General features: G+C 42.0%; 1 long non-coding RNA gene and 1 pseudogene across 2 annotated transcripts in view; both read left to right on the top strand.

Annotated features, from left to right (window-relative positions):
• The first annotated feature begins 1,193 nt into the window (after positions 1-1,193).
• LOC110741451 lies at positions 1,194-2,907 on the top strand (annotated as a pseudogene). Its single transcript, XR_002517654.2, has one exon. The product of XR_002517654.2 is annotated as a putative synaptogyrin-2 like protein (transcript).
• A 6,183-nt stretch (positions 2,908-9,090) lies between these two features.
• LOC110741450 overlaps positions 9,091-21,184 on the top strand; it is a 49,047-nt gene continuing 36,953 nt past the window's right edge. The window contains exon 1 of the long non-coding RNA XR_002517652.2: positions 9,091-9,436. This is a non-coding gene — a long non-coding RNA (uncharacterized LOC110741450). The remainder of the gene's footprint in view (positions 9,437-21,184) is intronic.

Below are 21,184 nucleotides of genomic sequence, written 5' to 3' on the forward strand. Positions count from 1 at the left end.
TGAGATAGAGAAAAGCATCTGTCTCCTGCCCGTCCCTGGGCAATGGAACATCTCAGTGTAAAAACCCAATTGTATGTTTTATTTACTGAGAAAGGAGAAAACTGCCTTAGGGCTGAAGGTGGGACGCGCTAGCAATGCTGCTCTTTATGCACTAAAAAGGTTTATGGAAATGTTTGCATATGCATATCAAGGCACAGCACTTTTCCTTGAACTTATTCATGTCACAGATCTTTATTGATGTCTTACTGCTGACCTTCTCCCTGCGATGATCCTATTATCCTGCCACTTCCCTTTTTCTAAGATGGTAAAGATAATGATCAATAAATACTGAGGGAACTCAGAGACCGGTGCTGGCGCAGGTCCTCTGTATGCTGAGGGCGGGTCCCCTGGGCCCACTTTTTCTTTCTCTATACTTTGTCTCTGTGTCTCATTTCTTTTCTCAAGTCTCTCGTTCCACCTAACGAGAAATGCCCACAGGTGTGGAGGGGCAGGCCACCCCTTCAACGGAGTCTCTCTCTGTCGTTCAGGCTGGAGTGCAGTGGCGCAATCTAGGCTCACTGCAAGCTCTGTCTCCCAGGTTCAAGCCATTCTCCTGCCTCAGTCTCCTGAGTGGCTGGGACCACAGGCGCCCACCACCATACCCGGCTAATTTTCTGTATTTTTAGTAGAGAAGGGGTTTCACCATGTTAGCCAGGATGGCCTGGATCTCCTGACCTCGTGATCTGCCGGCCTCGGCCTCCCAAAGTGCTGGGATTACAGGCGTGAGCCACGGCGCCCAGCCAATAATGACTAAAATTTAAAAGGCTGACAATAACAGCATAGGCAGGAATATGGTGCAATTGGAGTTCTCAGACATAGCTGGTGGAAATGCAAAGCCACTTCAGAAAACAGATTGGTCATTTCTCATATATTTAAACATATGCTTACTACATCACCCAGCAATTTCACTATTAGGTATTGACCTGACTTAAATGCATACAGATGTTCATACAAAGAATGTAAAGGTTCACAATGGGCTTTATTCATAGTAGCTCCAAACTAGAAGCACCCCAAATGTCCAACAGGCTTAATGAACAAACAAATCTTGATTATTCACAAAATGGAATACTAGTAAAGAACAATAAAAAACAATATGATTTATGCATAAACATAAATAAATATCAAAACCATTAAGCGCAGTGAAAGAAGCCAGACACAAGAGACTATCTACCTTATGATTCATTTTTATGACATTCTAGAAAAGGTTAAACTATGGTGACAGAAATCAGATCAGTGGTTGCCCAAGAGTGGAGGTGTGAGAACAGAGTCGAATGTTATGTGACAGAAGGCAATTATAGTGAGTGATTAACATATGCTATACCTTGACTGTGGTGGTGGCTACATGACTACATGCATTTGTCAAAACTCATCAAACAGTACATTTAAAAAACATGAATTTGGCGGCGGCGACGGCGACATGGAGAGCGGGGCCTACTGTGTGGCCAACGCGGGCGGCTCCTTCCACCTGCCGCGCTTCCTGACGCAACCGCAGGTGGCGGCGCGCGCCCTGTGCAGGATCTTTGCCTTGATCGTGTTCTCCTGCATCTATGGCGAGGACTACAGCAAGTCTAAGCAGATGTACTGCGTGTTCAACCACAACGAGGACGCCTGCTGCTACGGCAGTGCCATTGGGGTGCTGGCCTTCGAGGCCTCGGCCTTCTTGGTGGCCGACGCGTATTTCCCCCAGATCAGCAACGACACTGACCGCAAGTACCTGGTCATTGGTGACCTGCTCTTCTCAGCTCTCTGAACCTTCCTGTGGTTTGTTGATTTCGGCTTCCTTACTAACCAGTGGGTGGCCACCCAACCGGAGGACGTGCCGCTGGGGGCCAACTCCACGCGGACAGCCATCACTTTCAGCTTCTTTTCCATCTTCTCCTGGGGCGTGCTGGTCTTCCTGGCCTATCGGCGCTGCAAGGCTGGCGTGGAGGACTTCATCCAGAACTACATCGACTCCACCCCAGACCTCAACACTGCCTACGCCTCCTACCCAGGTGCATCTGTGGACAACTACCAGCAGCTGCCCTTCACCCAGAATGCGGAGACCACCGAGGGCTACCAGCCGCCCCTGTGCACTGAGTGACGTTCGGGGTGGGAAGCGGGGCAGAAAGGACCCTCCCCTCCGCCCTGGACTTTCCCACGAGCCTCCTGGAACTGCCAGTCCCCCTCCTTCGCCTGTCCCATCCTGTGCAACTCAACACACAGCTAAGGAGCCTCCCAGCCTGGGGGGCTGGCAGAGCCACAGTGCTTGCACCCAGGGGGCTTTAGTCAGACACTCTTCCAGGGCACTTTTAGGAAAGGGTATTAGGCTAGTGTTTCTCCTTGCTTTTAATGACCCCAGCCCTTCCTGGAGTGGCTAGAAGCCAGCAGGCACCCATGTGCTACTGACAAGTGCCGCTGCTTCCCCCCAGCCCAGGTCAGGCTGTGGGAGCCGCTGTTTTCTGCCAAAGACGCGGAGGAGCCCTCACACCTGCCCTGTGCAGTGGGGCAGGACCAGGCTCCTGTGTCCTCACTCAGGTTTGCTCCCCCTGTCCCCACTGCTGTATGATCTGGGGGCCACCCTGTACCAGTGGTCTCTGGTCTGCCTCCCATGGTGTGGGGGTGGGGCTCGAGACCACAACACTTCCTCCTTACTCCTTCTCCTGGCAGCAGGGAAGGGCTTTGCCTGACAACACCCAGCTTTATGTAAATATTCTGCAGTTGTTACTTAGGAAGCCTGGGGAGGGCAGGGGCGCCCCATGGCTTCCAGACTCTGTCTGTGCCCAGTGTATTATAAAGCCTTGGAGGAGATGCCCGGCCCTGGGATGCTGTTTGAAGATGGAATAAACGTTTTCTCGTTCAAAAAAAAAAAAAAAAAAAGAACAAAAAGATGAATTTTATGTTTTGTGAGTTATACCCAATAAAGCTGATTAAAATTTCTGAAAATATTCTGTTCATTTCTACCTTTTACTCCCTCACTTTCTATAGTAGTTATTAGTGCTGTTCATCAAAGATTCCCAGCTCCCATTTTCCAAGCACATAATAGGTTTGTACTTCTTGGTTCTCTTCTGATTGGATGGGGCCATGTAACTAATTAGGGCCACTGAGTTGTGAGAGGAGTAATATCACTTCCCTATGGGAAAGCTTATATGACCATGCAACAAGTTCCAGGACCCTCCCTCTCCCTAGGCCAACAACCAGCAATTTTGAGATTATGGCTGCTCTATCAGCATGGGCTTTGATAGACTCCAAAGACAAAGTTTCCTTCTGAGCTAAATAGATATGAAACATGAATAGGAAATAAATTCTTGTTGTTTAAAGCCACTGAGATTTTAGGATTGTTTGATGCCACTGTATAATTTTTCTTTTCCAGGATGATAAAGAAAATGGTACCCAGAATTGCTGGGGGTGCAATTTAAAGAATTATATACAAGTGTACATATGTAGATAGATACTACTTATATACATGCTTAGGAGAGGCAAAGAATTTTTTTCCAGTATGGGAGAACGCTTTCCAGATTTATGTGAGGGGGAAATATATGTTTAACTGTTACCTAAGATAACTTGGAAGGTAGATTTGTGTTCTGAATTAGTTCATAGGCCTGGGGAAGAGGTTGAAAAACAGAAAGCACTTGTTAATTATTGTTATTATTATTATTTTTATTTGAGATGGAGTTTCACTCTTGTCGCCCAGGCTAGAGTGCAATGGTGCGATCTCGGCTCACTGCAACCTCCGCTTCCCAGGTTCAAGCAATTCTCTTGCCTCAGCCTCACCAGCAGGTGGGATTACAGGTGCCTGCCATATTAATTATTATTAAATTAATTTGAGAAAACATTAAAATAAAGGCAAGAGTTCAGTTTATTAGAAGAATAAAAGAGAATAGAGAGAGTTCAGAAATTCAGGGACTCGCAGATTTTGAAAAAGTAACTCTTTCTCATCTGCAATTGGCGAAAGAAGAAACCGGGAAGACCTTTGGGTGAAAGTCCAAACAAAAATTTGACACCTCAGTTTCTTTTAACTGAATAATAAGGCTCAGGAAAAAGATAATGAAAGCATGACTTTCCCACCAGAGCCTGACAGACTCATGTACCCACAAGCAAATTGAGAGAGTTACGAGAACGAGAAAGCCTAGGAATACCGCAAATGTAACATGCATGTCTAGAAAATAACTTGAGTGTGGCTACTGGCACATTGGTGTTGATAGGAGTAAAAAAGATAAATAGTTTGCTACACTTTTGGAAGCATCATGAAGCAACAATTTGGTTAGGGACTTGTTCTTCACATAGAGGGCACATGGAACACTGATGTAGTAGACACTTTGGAGTATGCCGGTTGGGGCAGTTTTATCATATGGCCACACATTTTTTGACCCTCTTTTTATCTGTGCTTGTTACTGCTTCGACCAATAAAGCACAGCAGAAGTGACACTATGTTCCTTGTTCACCAGAACACTCATTTTTAGAGCCCCGAGCTGCCGTGTAAGAGGTCCATCTTACCTGAAGAAGCCCAAGTCAAGGAGAGGCTACTCATCTAGCTATTAGGTCGACGGTGCCATCTAAGCACATCCTGCAGCCATTTCAGCCCAAGCATAGACTATATGAGTGAAGAAGCCATCTCAGAAGTGAATCCTGCAACCCAGCTCTTTATCAGCACCCCGCCATTCCATCCATCCCAGTCCATCCCAGCTGAGACCCAGACATCATGGAGCAGAGAAAAGACTGGCACACAGTGCTCTTTCTGGACTTCCGACCTACAGAAACCATGAGCAGAGTGAAATTTTGTATTTTACACCATTTGTTGAAGTGATTTGTTAGGTAACAATAGATGTTATGGGCTGAAAAGTGTGTCCCTTAAATTTATATGTTGAAGCCCCTAGTACCTCTGACTGTAACTGTATTTGGAGATAGGGCCTCTATAGAGGTAATTAAGTCAAAATGAAGCCATTTGGGTGGGCCCTAATCCAATTTGACTGGTGTCCTTATAAGAAGGAAAGATTAGGGTGCGCAGAGAGGCACCAGAGATGAGTGAATACAGAAGAAAGAGCATGTGAGGACACATTGAGAAGGCTCCCATCTGCACGCCAAGGAAAGAGGCCTCAGATGAAACCAAAACTGCCAACGCTTTGATCTTGGACTTTCATATAGTTTGGATATTTATCACCTCCAAATTGCATTTTGAAGTTTGATGCCCAGTCAGCCAGCATACTTGTACTTGACTTATACTTGTAATCCCAGCACTTCGGGAAGCCAAGGTGGGAGGATTGCTTGAGGCCAGGAGTTTGAGACCAGAGTGAGCAGCATGGCAAGATACCATCTTTAGAGAAAAATTTAAAAATTAGCTGGTCATGGTACCATGCACTTGTAGTCCTAGCTACTTGGGAGGCTAAGGTGGGAGGATGCTTGATGCCAGGAGTTCAAGACTTCAGTGAGCTACGATTGCACCACCACACTCTAGCCTGTGTGACAGAGCAACACCCTGTCTCAAAAAATAAAAAGAAAGAAATGCAGCCAGGTGCAGTGGCTCACGCCTGTAATCCTAACACTTTAGGAGGCTGAGGCGGGTGGATCACTTGAGGTCAGGAGGAGTTCAAGTCTAGCCCGACGAATATGGTGAAACCCCATCTCTACTAAAAACACAAAAATTAGCCAGTCATGGTGGCATGCACCTGTAATCCCAGCTACCTGGGAGGCTGAGACACCAGAATCACTTGAACCCAAGAGGCAGAGGTTGCAGTGAACTGAGATCATGCACCACTGCACTTCAGACTGGGCAACAGAGCGAGACTCTATCTCAAAAGAAAACAAAATTTATCCTCAATATTGGAGGTCACGATGAATGGCTTGGTTCCGTTCTTGTGGGATTGAGTCCTTATTCTTAGTTCCTGTAAGGGATAGCTACTAGAAGGAGCCTGGCATCTCCTTCTCTCGTTCCCTCCCTTGCTTCCTTCCTCTTACCATGTGATGTCGGCTCCCCTTCACCTTCTGCCGTGAGTGGAAACTCCCTGAGGCCCTCACCAGAAGCAGATGCTGGCAACATGCTTCCCGTACAGCCTGCAGAACCATGAGTCAAATAAATTCATTTTCTTTATAAATCATCCAGCCTCAGGTATTCCTTTATAGCAACACAAAAAGACTAAGACAGACTTCTAGCCTCCAAACTGTGAAAAACAAATTTCTGATGTTTAAGCCACTCAGTCTGTGATACTTTGTTATGGCAGCCCTAGCAAACTAACATATACAGATAAGTGGAACCACTGCCAAGCTCAAGAAAAATATTTTCTCCCCCATTTCCAGCCAACTCTGCCAAAAACACAGAGACTCCCGTATTCTTTCTTTTTAAAACTGTGACCTTCATCCTTAACATTTACTTAAAATCTAGGCTTGGGCTCATTACTAAAGCCTAAAGAATGGGATCCTCTCAGATGGAAATTGGTTTTAGGATTCAGAGAGAACTAGGGCATTTCCTCACTGTGGGCCCAGGAGTAGAAAAATCAGAGGTGAGCTCACGGAGCAGACGCTAAGGAATAAGCAGGTAAAACTGACTGGGCAAGTTCTGTAAGATTTTTCCATTTTCTAATCTAGAAGAACTTTTTTGAGGGGCAGCTATATTCAGTCTCTTCTGAGAGATAGCCGAGCGTCCTTATTGTAAACTCTCAATCTTGATTAAGTTAGCTCAAGTTGGTTTCTATGACTTGCAGTCAGGAAATCCTAAATAATCCAAGTGCCAGTTTGGGCCTAATAACTGTGGACATCCTTGGGATGGAGGCCTGGACAGAAGCATGTGAGGGGACCCCTATTCCCAGCTTTCAACTCACCCCTAACATGCCCAGAAATGACTGGAGAGACCTTTGGGGAGGTCAAGAGGTCTTACATGAGCACTTGGGCAAGATGGGTCAGACAAATATCAGTTATTACGGTAAATGTGACCTTATCCTCACAGCCTTCAGAGGCCTGAGGAAATTTGAGTTACAGAGAGATAGATGAAAACAATTGCAGAAATCTGTGACAATAGTGCCAGGCAGACCAAAACCCAGAATGAACTGTGGTTTCCAAAAAGTGCTGAAGAAAAAAAAGTCACTTCAGGAAGAAACACAAGGTAAATTGAATCCTCTGGCAGTGTACTATGAAATGGCTGACCACAACGAAAAATAAATCAATCAATCAAAAAGTTTTTCAGGAAGAAGCTTCATGAGCCAAAAAGGAAGGCCTCTGATCCAGCTGCTAATAGGAGAGGAAAAGGAAGCAGACCACAATTATTCTTTGTCAAGCCTGACCTAAGGCTGGTCAGGCTACAGCAGGCCCAGACTCCACAATGGATTGGTTCTGTGATGGGATGAGGAGAAGGAGAAATGCTGGAAAGCCTGGCTTGGAGAGAATCCGGGAGGTCAATACACTAGTCAGCAATTCAGTCCTAGCCAATGACTCAGAAGCTTCTTGTCCCTATGCAGTGACACATATATCCTGATAGAGAAGCAAACATGTCCTGATAGGCACATAGACCCTGATAAAGAGCTACATATTTCCTGATATCAACAACACATATGGTAAATTTAATGATCATCCCTGAATACTCACATCCTAAAGAGGACAATATTTTTCTGCACCACTGATTCCAGGCCAATCCATGAGATTAGCTCTGGCCAGTGAAGTGTAAGCAGAAGTGGCATGCGTCATTTACAGACAGTCACTTTTAGACCTGGTGTGTGATTTGCTATTTCTCCCTTTTCTCAACCACGAGACTGGTAGTGTTCTAGATAGAGGCCTATCCATCAGCCTGTGTCCCAGGGTGAAAGGAATATGAGCAGAGCTGCAATGATTTGTAATAATCATGAAATGTAATGAGAAATAAATCTTTGTAACAAGGCATTGCAGTTTGGGGGATTATTTGTTACTGAAGCATAACCTTGTGTATTAGTCCACTTTCACACTGCTATAAAGATACTACCTGAGACTGGGTAATGTACAAGTAAAAGAGGTTTAATTGACTCACAGTTCCTCATGGCTGGGGAGACCTCAGAAAACTTAAAATCATGGCAGAAGGCAAAGGAGAAGCAAGTACCTTCTTCACAAGGCGGCAGGAGGAGAGAGAGTACAGGGGAAATGCCAGACACTTATCAAACAACCAGCTCTCGTGAGAACTCATTCACTATCATAAGAACAGCATGGAGGAAACTGTCCCCATGATCCAATCACCTCCCACCAGGTTCCTCCCTCAACATGTGGGGATTAAAATTCAAGATGAGATTTGGTTGGGGACACAGTCAAACCATATCACCTAGCCTCTCCTGCTCTTACAACCTGCAAAATCAATAGCATAGCACGGTGATGAGAATAGAGCATTTCTCATTACCAAGAGGAATCTGCAGGCTTCAGGGGATGGCAGGAAAATTGTATTACAGGAAGTACTGGGGCAGCCCATCAGAAGTTCAGGAGTAAGATACACGTGAGAATTTGTTTGTAAAAGCACAGCATCAGAAATCCCCTGAATAGCAAATATATTATTTATTTTTACTCCAACTGGAAAAATAATGGGCTGATGAAGTCGAATAAAACAGAGGTTATATTGTATTACTGAAAAGGATTGTGTTTGTTTTGCTTTGTTTTTTAGCTAGGTTTCGGGCCAAAAGGAGATAAAGTAAAGATTAACCTTACTTAATTGAGGAAGAAGCTAAATGGTGACAGATTATGAGAAACAAACTCAACCGTTTAAAACCAAAGAATGGACTCAGAGACCCAGAGAACAGTGAAAGTAAGACTTTTAATGACAGTTTTGCAAGACTGGGTGTTTGATGGGCAGGCACACCCAGCACAGTTTTTTCGTTTTTTTGTTTTGTTTTTTTTTTTTGAGATGGAGTCTGGCCCTGTTTGCCCAGACTGGAGTGCAGTGGCGCAATCTTGGCTCACTGCAAGCTCTTCCCCACCCACCGCGGGTTCACGCCATTCTCCTGCCTCAGCCTCCCGAGTAGCTGGGACTACAGGCGCCCGCCAGCACGCCCGGCTAATTTTTTTGTATTTTTAGTAGAGACGGGGTTTCGCCGTGTTAGCCGGGATGGTCTCGGTCTCGATCTCCTGACCTCATCATCCGCCCGCCTCGGCCTCCCAAAGTGCTGGGATTACAGGCGTGAGCTACCGCGCCCGGCCCAGCACAGTTTTAACAAGCACTTTATCCCCTAGTGCGCAAGTCCCTCCCCAAGTTCCTTATAGGCTGAGTACTATGGGGTCACAATCCCCTCGGACGTTGCCTATTGATTGTTGGGTAGGGGCTTTAGGTATTTTCTTTAGGGTTGTCTTGCTGCATTTTGTTGCAGCCCACAATGCATTGTGATCCTAGTTAGCTCAGGGGCTCTTTAAGTGTTTGACTTACGACCTAAGTAGCTGGACAGGCTGATAAGAACAGAAAAAGCGAGCTATTTTGCAGGTTAGTAAACTTTTATCTTAGACTGAACTTTTTTGGTTTGGGTGACAGCAACTAAGGTGGGGGCTGGGACCTGACAAGCAGGCATTGGCTAGCCGAGCAGGGGCCTAGTATATCTTGTTTCTTCTGTAGTTTGCTGACTTAAATTGATTTAAGGCACTTTGTCTTGGAAATGGACCACTGTATGCATTATTTCCTTCACAGATGTACCCACAGTCCCTATAACTACTGTTGGTTTTGGATATAGTCTTTTGGATATAGGACTCAGGATATGGTACTCTGCTGATGGCCCAGGCCATAGTCCACTGGGTGTGACTCCTTTTCACATACAGTTTCTGTCTCCATTATCAAAAAGCCAGTTCTGGTTCCCTATTTATTTTTCTATTCTTCACAGCAGACTTACCTTGCCTTAGGCTGCTCCCTTTCTGGGGACAGGAAATGTGTCCCTGAACCTTTGCTTGGGGGCAAGATCCCAATTTCCCTGGGTCCAAATGTCCCTTTGCTGTCTAGCTGCCTCCTGGATTCTGATGTCCCACATCTAGCTTACTGCCCACTTGTGAAGACACCAGTACCATCTTGGAATCTTCTGTCTTCCATCTCCTTGCTGGCCCTTTGCCTGGAATGAAACAGAAATGGTTGGGACCCTAGGTCACCATTCTTTCCTTGCTAACCTGAGACTCTGTATTTGTCTCAACATTCAATCTCCTCTGTGTTGCTCCTACCCAGTAGTAACTCTTGTTTCCAGCTCTTCTCTACCACTATGAAGCTGTGCTTGTCACAAATCAGAATGACAGCTGATCTAAATTAATGGGAGACTCAATCTTTAAAATGACCTCAACTCGTTTTCATAAGTTATCTAAACCAATAGAAAAGAAAAGACTCCAACAGGAAAGTTTACCTTTTTTTTTTTTTAAGAGATGAGGTCTCACTATGTTGCCCAGGCTGGGCTCTAACTCCTGGGTAGAAGTGGTCCTCCCATCTCAGCCTCCCCAGTAACTGAAACTACAGGCTTGAGCCACCACATCCAGCAATGAGGAAGGTTTTGTAGGCACACTCAAAAGTGGAATGCCATGACTCCACGATGGGGAAGATCCGGCCTATCTGTTGTTCATAAGAAATGGGCCTGAGGTATAATTGGATTGACCACAGGAACCAGTTGTGTAGCTGCCAAAAAGCTTTCCAAAGAAAACAGGAATTCATCTGTCTTTAAAATATTTTTGCCTATGTCTGGAGGAGGCTGTAGGCTCTTACTTATGAGGTTGAGGTTGGTCAGAATGGCTCGATTAAAACATTGAGACCAGTCATGGTGGCTCATGCCTGTAATCCTAGTACCTTGGGAGGCCGAGGCACCAGATTGCCTGAGCCCAGGAGTTTGAGACCAGCCTGGGCAACATAGTGAAGCCCGGTCTCTACTAAAAATACAAAAAATTAGCTGGGCATGGTGGTGCACGCCTGTACTCCCAGCTACTCAGAAGGTATGAGAATCGCTTGAATCCAGGAGGCAGAGGTTGCAGTAAGCCGAGACTGCACCACCGAACTCCAGCCAGGGCGACAGAGTGAGACCCTGTCTCCAAAAAACAGAAATAAAAAATAAACATTAACTTGAGCAATGCCATAAAATTCACATAAAGTTGGAGGAACTATTCTAGATTAAAGAGTCATGAAAAACAAATGCAAATGTGAGATCCTTTATTTGATTCTAGATTTAAAAAATAGCAGAAAGCATTATTTGCAGAATAGAAAAATTGTATATGGTCTGTACCTTATATATTATTAAGTGTATTAAATTACTGTTAATCTTCTTAAGTGAGATAATGATATTGTGGTTTTGAAGACAATGTCCTTGTTCTTAGAAGACACATACTGATGTGATTTAGCATGAAATGGCATGATGTTAGCAATTTACTTTCAAATGATTCAGCAAACATTTTATATATGTATCTTATATATGTATAAAATCTAGGTGAAGGGTATATAGGTGCTCATTGTACTAGCCTTCACATTTTTGGCAGGTTTGCAAATTTTAAAGGGAAAATTTTATCTTGAGAAACTGTTAAGAGATAATTTTTGCTTAAAGAAATGAAGAATGAAAGAAGTTAAGATTGCTCTGTTTAATTATGTGAGGAACTGCATCAGAAAAAAAGGGATGAGATTTCAGAATGTCTCCAGAGAGCAGAGGTAGCATCTAGGCACGGGAGAAACCAGAAAGTAGATTTCGGCTTAAAAGAAAGAAAATGATGTAATAAGACTCTTGCTCCTTGGCTACAGCCAGGCACTCTAGTAGCAGAAGAGAAGACATAATTTTAAAGTGAGAATGTGTTTGTCACTAAATATGATCTTTGCATTTTTATTACCCAAGAATGACCAGAAAAATCATGGGAGCTGCCTGATAATTAAGGGAATAATTTCCCCACTGAATAAGTTAAAGAAGCAGTGAATATTTGATATGGTTTGGTTGTGTCCCCACTCAAATCTCATCTTGGATTGTAATCCCCTAATCCCCATGTGTCAAGGGAGGGACCTGATAGGAGGTGATTGGATCATGGGGACTGCTTCCGCCATGCTGTTCTTGTGAAATTGAGTGAGTTCTCACAAGATCCGATGGTTTTATAAGGGGCTCTTTCCCCTTTGCTTTCTCTTCTCTCTCCTGCTGCCATGTAAGACATACCTTGCTTCCCCCTCACCATCCACCATGATTGGAAGTTTCCTGAGGCTTCCCCAGCCATGCAAAACTGTGAGTCAGTTAAACCTCTTTGGTTTATAAATTACCCAGTCTCAGGTGAAAGTGTAAAAATGAACTAATACAATATTCTAAAAAATATTCTTGAGTAGAGCTTGTTCAAAATACTGAAAGCTTTTGTTCATAATTTAATTATTATACACTACATTAACTGATTTTCAAATGTTAAGACAACATTGCATTTATGGGATAAATGCACTTAATCATGATGTATAATCACTTTTATATGTTGCTGAGACTCATTTTCTAATATTTTGCTAAGAATTTTTCCACCTATATGCGTGAGAGATATTGATCTATTGCTTTATTTTCTTGTCTTTATATACATACCACTTTTTGAGTTGGAAACAATATTATATATGTGCACCTTGAGATCAGGAATACAACAGTGAATACCATAGACCTGGTTCCTACCCTCAAGAAGTTTACAGTCTTTTGGGGAAAGTCAGAAATAACAAAAGAAAATAAATGTATGTATTTGTACATTTGCAATTACAGTTGTGATAATACTATAAAAGAAATAAATGATGTTATATGATTTTTAAAGTGATGGAACCAAGTAGGGAGGGGTAGGGGGACTCTCTTAAAGGGATGATAAAGAAGATCTCCCCAAAGGAAACTAAAGAATGGGTCAGCTCGGGCCAGGCATGGAGACTCATGCCTATAATCCCAGCACTTTGGGAGGCTGAGGCGGTGGATCACTTGAGGTCAGGAGTTCAAGACCAGCCTGGCCAACATGGTGAAACCCCATCTCTACTAAACATACAAAAAATTAGCCAGATGAGGTAGTGGGTGCCTGTAATCTCAGCTACTTGGAAGACTGAGGCAGGAGAATTGCTTGAACCCAGGAGGCAAAGGTTGCAGTGAGCTAAGATCACACTACTGCCCTCCCGCCTGAGTGACAGAGTGAGATGCTGTCAAAAAAAAAAAAAATGGGTCAGCTGGAAAAGGAAAAGGAAGTAGGGGTGTGAAGTGTTTCAAACAGAGGTAACAAAAGGTACAAAGGCCCCAGGCAGGAAAAACCTTGCAAATTAGAGAAACTGGAAAAGATGTGTTTAGACCTTAAGACAGATAGAGAAGGAAAGACAGACAGCTCAGGAAGGACATTCTAGGCCACAAAGGATTTTATATTTTATTCTAAGTGTTATGGGAATCCATCAGTGAATTCAGAACAGGAATGCGGTTGGCAGAGTAGGTTTAATTATTTTCATCTTACAGATTATGTTACTGAGTCTCAGAGAGGTTGACTCATTCAGGATCATAGAGTAAGTGGCTGAAAACAAAAATAATTCAACTCCTAATGCAACACTCTTTGGACTATTATATTTTGATTATTGTTCTTTTTTTTTTTTTTGACAGAGTCTCGCTCTGTCGCCCAGGCTGGAGTGCAGTGGTGCGATCTCAGCTCACTGCAAGCTCCGCCTCCCAGGTTCAGGTCGTTCTCCTGCCTCAGCCTCCCGAGTAGCTGGGACTACAGGTGCCTGCCACTGCGCCTGGCTAAATTTTTTTGTATTTTTAGTAGAGACGGGGTTTCACCATGTTAGCCAGGATGGTCTCGAGCTCCTGACCTCGTGATCCTCCCATCTTGGCCTCCCAAAGTGCTGGGATTACAGGCGTGAGCCACCGCGCCCGGCCTGATTATTGGTCTTAATGATGACCTCCACTTGATGCTGGGGACTCAAACTCGAATTTGTCATATCTGCCACTTGTGAGCCATTTGCTTAAAAGGCCCACATAGAGGGGAGCCTGAAAGCTGGTTACAGTGAGCCTTGGCATCGTCTGTAGATTTCACTTATTCATTCTGCCCCCAGAATACAGAACTAAGCACTTTTCAGGAAAAGATATAGATGGATGAAGGAGATGATCTTTATAAAAATTAATAATAAAATACAATTTTTCCTTTAATGGTGAAATCAACTTAAGATTTATTTTCCAAAATGGTAATCCAGCACCAACATAGGAAGATAGAATTTTGAGTATCGTAGGCATAAGTGTATTAAGGGCTGTGTGAGTTTATGGGGACTGTCAGGGGCAAGACTTGGGAAGATGAGCTATTTTTCAGACCTAAAGATTAAAAAGCTCTTTATTGAGGGCACGAGAAGAGAAAACTGGATTTTGCACTTAGGAAATTTAGACTTTGTCAAATACCACAGGAATGCTATGAGGGACCTGGAAGGAAGGCACCATGGTGGCATTATCAGAAAAGTGGTGATTTGCTTCTTGGGAGGCTACAGCTTTCTCAGGAGACTGCAGGTGAAACGCTACTGGACCAAAGGTCAGAAAACCAGGGGTCCGAGTAACCCTTCCACCAACCAAATGTGTCACCTCGGGCGAGTTTTCTGGTCTTGGCTTTCTCATTTGTAAAGCCAGAGTTTCAAAATAGCAGGTCTTTAAAGATTTTTTCAGGTCTAATATACTACAATTTAGAACTTAGAATTCAGTTTTCTAGCCTGTATATTCAAACCATACTGTCAAGTCTAATTTTTTTTTTTTTTTTTTTTTTTTTGAGATGGAGTCTTGCTCTGTCACCCAGGCTGGAGTGCAGTGGCGCGATCTCGGCTCACTGGAAGCTCCGCCTCCCGGGTTCATGCCATTCTCCTGCCTCAGCTTCCCGAGCTGCTGGTACTACAGGCGCGCGCCACCACGTAATTTTTTGTATTTTTAGTAGTAACGGGGTTTCACCATGTTAGCCAAGATGGTCTTGATCTCCTGACCTCGTGATCTGCCCACCTCCGCCTCCCAAAGTGCTGGGATTACAGGCATGAGCCACCGCGCCTGACCTGTCAAGTCTAATTTTTCAAACAATAGAAGAATTCAATAATTATCTAGTGATTTTGAGCATAACTAGCTAACCCAAATAAATGATGGCAAAATGATTGATTGAATGTTTCAGACTGCCACTAATGCTTGCTCAAGTCCTGGTATTACTTTAGCTAAATAGTAAGTTTCAACTCAATTCAACCCCAAATCTTCAATGTTATCCTTTGTTTCTTCTTCTTCTTGCAAGGTCATCCCAACTTCTATAACTATTTCATTTGTAGAGAATACAAATGGAATTGGAAATATCTGTGGGAATTTAAAAATAGAAGTGACACTTTGGTTTCCTTTATTTTCACATTATTTAAGACACAAATATTTACTGCAACCCCTTCCAAAACACACAAAACATACATCTATATACACACGCATTGACCAACACCTAGATCTCTTCATATTTAGTAAAACTTAACCTGTTCAGTGGTCATTAAAAGATTTCAGAGCCAGAGACATGAATGATTAACGACTGGCCAAGAGGGGATATTCGACTGAAAGTTTGAAAGGCCCTACTTTATATTCTAAAAGGTATTGAATTTTGCCCTGAGCAAAATGAAAGTGCTAACTGAAGAAGTCAAATGGTTTCCTGGATGGAAAGATAACTTCCTATCCTGTCTCCTATGTCACTGTGTGGTTCTTAGAGGCCAAATGAGATGACACATTGACAAACATTGAGACTGATCTGACCAAAAGTGACTTAACAGATTTTTCAAACACACTTAAGCCCAAATAAGGAAAGCCTGCCCACTACTATTTGCTGGAAATTCTTATATAAATAGTTCAGTGTGGCTTTTATTCTTTGATGCTTCTAAGGGTTTTTCTGGCACTTAAGGAGTTACATACCCATTCATCTGTCAAAACTGTAAGAGGAACATTATTCAAGAGAGTGTTCACATGTCTGAATAAATGCAGCAACATAAGACAAGTGAAAAATGGCTCAGTCCTAAATGCCCTAAGCATTCTGGGAAGCGTGTGTACATTTTAAAACTGATTGCTTTTTAAATTTTCTGTGTATCATGTTCATGGCTTTTTAAAAAATTTACTGATTTTCTTGATGAAGAGTTTAGCAAATGCAGAAATTGAATCTTACTTTCCAAATGCTTTGATTGCTTCTAATTGCCTTTAGTTTTTTTATGTGTGTTAGTTTAATACCACAGAAAGCTTTAGAATCATTAGCTCTAGAAACATAAGCCTGCCACTTAATCACACAATGAGTGAATCACTGGCATCCAGGCTGACCAGAGAGCCAGACCTGGAGCTGTCTGTTCTAAGGCTCAACTGGGAGATTCACCTGTCTTCGCCTGCTCAAATCACCTCTTGTCTTAGTGGAAATTTTCAGAATGCCCTCAGAGCTATAGATTTCCAACATGGTATAGAAATTCATTAGCCTACCACAACTGACTATTCTAGGGAGTGGAAGAAGTTTTAGTTATATTCATTTTCTGACACAAAAAGAACTCTTAACGGCCTCATGTCTATCTATCTCCTCTCCTTTGCTACCCTACCCAAGAGCAGCAATGGTATAATGCGAAGATAGCCCCCAAAATTACATGTACCAAAGATTATGAATTAGTCTCATCTTAAGAGCACAAACCTCAAAATTAGACCTGGATTCAAATCCAGCCTCCCCACTTTTAGTTGTGGGCCCTAGGAAAAGTTGTTGACTCTCTGTTAGCCTCAGTTTCTTCATCTACGTAATGGAGGAAATAATCTCCACTTCAAGTGGTTGGTATAAGAATCAGATAAGATAATATATAAAAAACAGACAGCTCCTGGCAGGGACTAAGTGCTTTTTTATTTATTTATTTTTTTCTTTCGAGGCAGGATCTCGTTCTTTTGCCCAGGCTGGAGTTCAGTGGCATGATCACAGCTCCCTGCAGCCTTGACTTCCTGAGCTCAAGGCATCCTCCCACTTCAGTCTCCCTAGTAGCTAGGACTATAGGCACGCATTACCATGCCCAGATAATTTTTGTATTTTTTGTAAAGATGGGGTTTCTCCACATTGCCCAGGCTTATCTTGAATTCCTGAGCTCAAGCAATCTGCCACCTCAGCCTCCCAAAGTCCTGGGATTATAGGCATGAGCCACTGCGCCCGGCCATAAATGCTTATTTAATGGGAACTATTAATGTTGTTGATGTTGTTGCTATGGTTGTTGCTAAGTTCTACCTGCGAATTATTCTACACTCCAACAATCAGTGGAAGTCTTTGAATCTTATCAGTGGAAAGGAGTTTAAAAATCTTATCCCCCCCATCCACTTAATTAACAGATCAAGAAACTCATGTTTCTGTAAAATATTCAAGAGGCCACACACTTGTCCAAGGTCACATAGAATGACCTGCAGGATGGCAAAGTCTCTTGATTTCCAGACCACAGTTTATTCTGCATGCAGTGCTCATGTATGATACTTTGATTGTTCTTTGGTACATGCAGTATTATTTCTCCTACTTTCATATCTTTCTGATCACTTACAGTTTTAGTTCCAGCTTGCTATTATGTGGAATCTTAGACCAATATATGCATCTGAAAAAATTTGAAAACAATGCAAAATAATTAGAAGGCAGAAAACCTAATCAGAAGAGAAACATTTTGAAAATAGTGTGTAAACAGTGCAAAATAATTTAGAATACCTATCCAAAGAACTGTTGTAGGAGAATAATGACTTTGTTATGAATAATGATAAACAGTTTTCTTTTAGATTTTCTAAAGAAATATTTCCAGGAAAAATGGTGTTACATGCAAAGTCTAATATACATTCTCCATACATGTATCTTTGTATATATTACCAAAAAAAAACTATTTTTAAAGTTTCGTTTTTTCTTCTAAACATTTCAGCTAAACAAGAATGAAGGTTTTGGAGAGAGGAAGGAAGAGAAAGGGACCTAGTGTTATTTTTCTCCTGCTACAGGAGGGAATTTACCAAGAGATAGAAAATAGATGACTTATTATTGGATTCTGGCTAAATAGTTCTCATTGCTGGAAGGACTTCCACTGAAGCCCAAAGCAGAAGAAGGAATTAAGTAAGTGATTCTTGCTTAAGCTGAATCTCAAGTATCTTGCTGGTAGCTAGAACATTAAAGAGGGAGTCGAGGAGAAGCTATGACTCCAGGCTCCTCTCTTGTGCTAGCACTGGCTCAACTTTGTTCTCTTTGGCTGGCAGCCTCCTGCGCTCAGTGCCTCTAACCCACCCCTGCCCTGGGAGAAGGGGCATTGCCAAGGATCTCTTTTAGCCTATAGGTGCCCCCTAGGAAACCTTACTGGACACATGACAACAGTCATAATACTGCTATGGTTCCTGGATTCTATTAAGAAAGATTCCTTTTATTCTTATTCATACAGCAAAATGTGCTTGTCATAAATAATATAAATAATGTGAAACATGTTATAGAGAGTAGAAAGCTAAGTACTCTTTGGCCACAGTACTTAATGTTTGCTTTTTTTCACTTGACGTATGTCTTGGAACCCTGTTCCATAGTCAATAGAAATCTACCTCATTTTTAAAATAATTTTTTTCAATACTTACTTTCGATATAGTATTCCATAATATAAATGTGCAATAATTCATTTAGTCCTTTCCTGACTGAGACAAATTTCTGTTCCATTCTTATTTTTCTTTACTAAAAATAAAGCTGCAATGACCATCCATGTTTCTTTACTTTACAAACATGTGTGAATATTTAAAATTCTTAGAAATGGAATTTAAGGACTTGAAGGATATGCTTATTTTAAATTTAGATAGATATTTCTAAATTATTATTTTAAAAAGCTTGATTTACACTCTTGGAAGCTGTGTGTGAAACTGCCCATTTCCACCTGATAATACTGGTAGCAATCTATTGGATTTTTAATGAACTGATTAGTTGGTAATAAAGTGTATCTCACTGTTTATTTTGCATTTTCTTTATCACTTTTGAAATTAAGCATCTTTTCATATTTTATTTCTTAATTTTTTGTGAATTATCTCTTCGTTTCTTATGCTAATTTTATATTTTTATATCTTTTCATGATAATTTTAGGTGCCTTTAGTATATGTTGTATATTATATTTGGTTTCCTATATATTACAAAGACTTTCACGGTGACCTTTTATTTTGGTGTCTTTTGTCATGCAGATCTTTGCATTTTTTTGGCATGAAATCTGTTGGTCTTTTACCAGTGGCCCCTGGAATTCGTGTCTTTCTTAGGACAGCCTTTATCAACCCCCAACATTATAAAAACTGATGTGCAGTATCTTACTCTGGTTCCTTTCTGCTGTGTGTGTGTTTTTTTTAATTTGATGTTTAGAATTTAATTCATTTGGATTTTTGCATATGATATGATATAGGTATCTATTTTTTTTTTTTCAGTATCTACAAAGTTCTCAATATTTTGTGTGGTTTTTTTACTGCTGTTGTTTGTTTGAGACACAGTCTCACTCTGTCGCCCGGGCTAGAGTGCAGCCACATGATCATGGCTCACTTCAGCCTTGACCTCCCAGGTTTAAGCGATGCTCCCCTCTCAGCCTCTCAAGTAGCTGGGATTACAGGTGCGAGCCACCACACCCAGCTAATTTTGGATTTTTTGTAGAGAGAGTTTCCCTGTCTCTATATTGCCCCAGGCTGGTCTGGAACTTTTGGGCTCAGGCGATCCACCCACCTCATCTCAAAGTGCTGGGATTACAGGCATGAACCAACATGCCTGGTCTCAGTATGGTTTTTGAACCGTCTGTCCTTTCCATGCTAAGTTGAAATGCTATCTTTTTATATTCTAAGTGTTCCTTTATGCATAGCTTTGTTCCTGAATTGCTTTTTTGGTTCCATTTGTCCATGTCTTTATTCTGAGCCAATAAAATATTGTTTAATTAATAAAACTGTATATTTTGATAACTGAAAAGTCAGGTTTTCCCTTGTTTTTCTTTTCTTTCTGTAAATTTGGTTGCTTGTTCTGAAGTATTCTCCATTTTGAACTCTAAACTCAGCTTTTCAAATTCTATAACTCTCCTGGTTAAGATTTTTATTAGGATTGCATTGAATTTATGGATTAATTTGAAAAGGTGACATCTTAGGAATATTCACTCTTTCATCTGGAAACATATGTAGCTTTCTGCCTTTTCAGGTCTTCTTTTATGTCTTTGATAAGATTTTATAGTTTTCTTCATGCAGACCTTGCACAGTTCTGGGAGATTGTTTTTTAAGTCTCTATTGCCATTGGGAATGAGATCTGTAGAATTTATTTTTCTGAAGAGAAAGGGGTAAAAGAAGAAAAAGAAAGCAGGAGTTGAAAGAATATGATAGAGAAGAAAAGAGAAAGAAAAATCAAAAGGAGAAGATGGAATGGTACAAAAAAGGAAAGAGGAGAAAATTTTATTTTTATTGAGTATCTATTATGTGACACACACTGTGTTAGAGGTGTTCATGTGCATCATCTTGTGTGTACTTTCAACCAGCTGGCTTGTTTGACAAAACTGAAGTTTAGAAAGATCAGCAAGGGATTATGGAACAGGAAATGGAAAGAGAACAGGTTTGGAATGAGACCTGGGAACGGATCCCAGATTCTGCTCTCACCAGCTGTGTGATCTTGCTCCCTTTACCTAATTATATTCCACATTTGTAAAACTTGGATAATAGCTGCTGAGGTGACTGTGAGGACCAAGTGAAACAGTGTATCTAAAGTGCCTGCCACATAAGGAACTCACCATAAATGCTGGTTCCCACCCATCAATCAGCTCTTCTGACCCCGTGGCCTTTCTGCCCCTTGCACCAGCCTGCCATGGAAATCCAAGTCTGCCCAGGACAACATGGAGCCTTAATATAAATGTGCTATGAGATGTTGATTCCATGAGTGCGTAACACCCAGGAACACATACCAGCAGTTCTTAAGAAACACGATAGGAAAGACAGTTGTTACGAGTTGTGATTTGATTTGAAAAAAAGTCACATAAGCCTGAAAAAAATAAATCACCCATTACAAAAGGAGGCATTGTTGAAATGTGGATCCTTATTGGAGCCTAAATCCCCAGTGAGAAACACCCTCTATTTCTACTCAAACAATAGTTTCTTGTTTGGGAGACAATGCTGGCTGCATAGTCCTGGAAAGCATCAAATCCCCATGGCAATGGCAATGGTCTCTCCTGCAACACTGGAACAGTGTCTGGAGGAGCAACTGCACCACCTGGCCAGGACCTCAGCCATTGGACAGAGGCTCCAGTCTCAGCCTGAGC

The sequence above is a fragment of the Papio anubis genome, chromosome 13, assembly GCF_008728515.1.
Source record: "Papio anubis isolate 15944 chromosome 13, Panubis1.0, whole genome shotgun sequence".
NCBI lineage: Eukaryota > Metazoa > Chordata > Mammalia > Primates > Cercopithecidae > Papio > Papio anubis.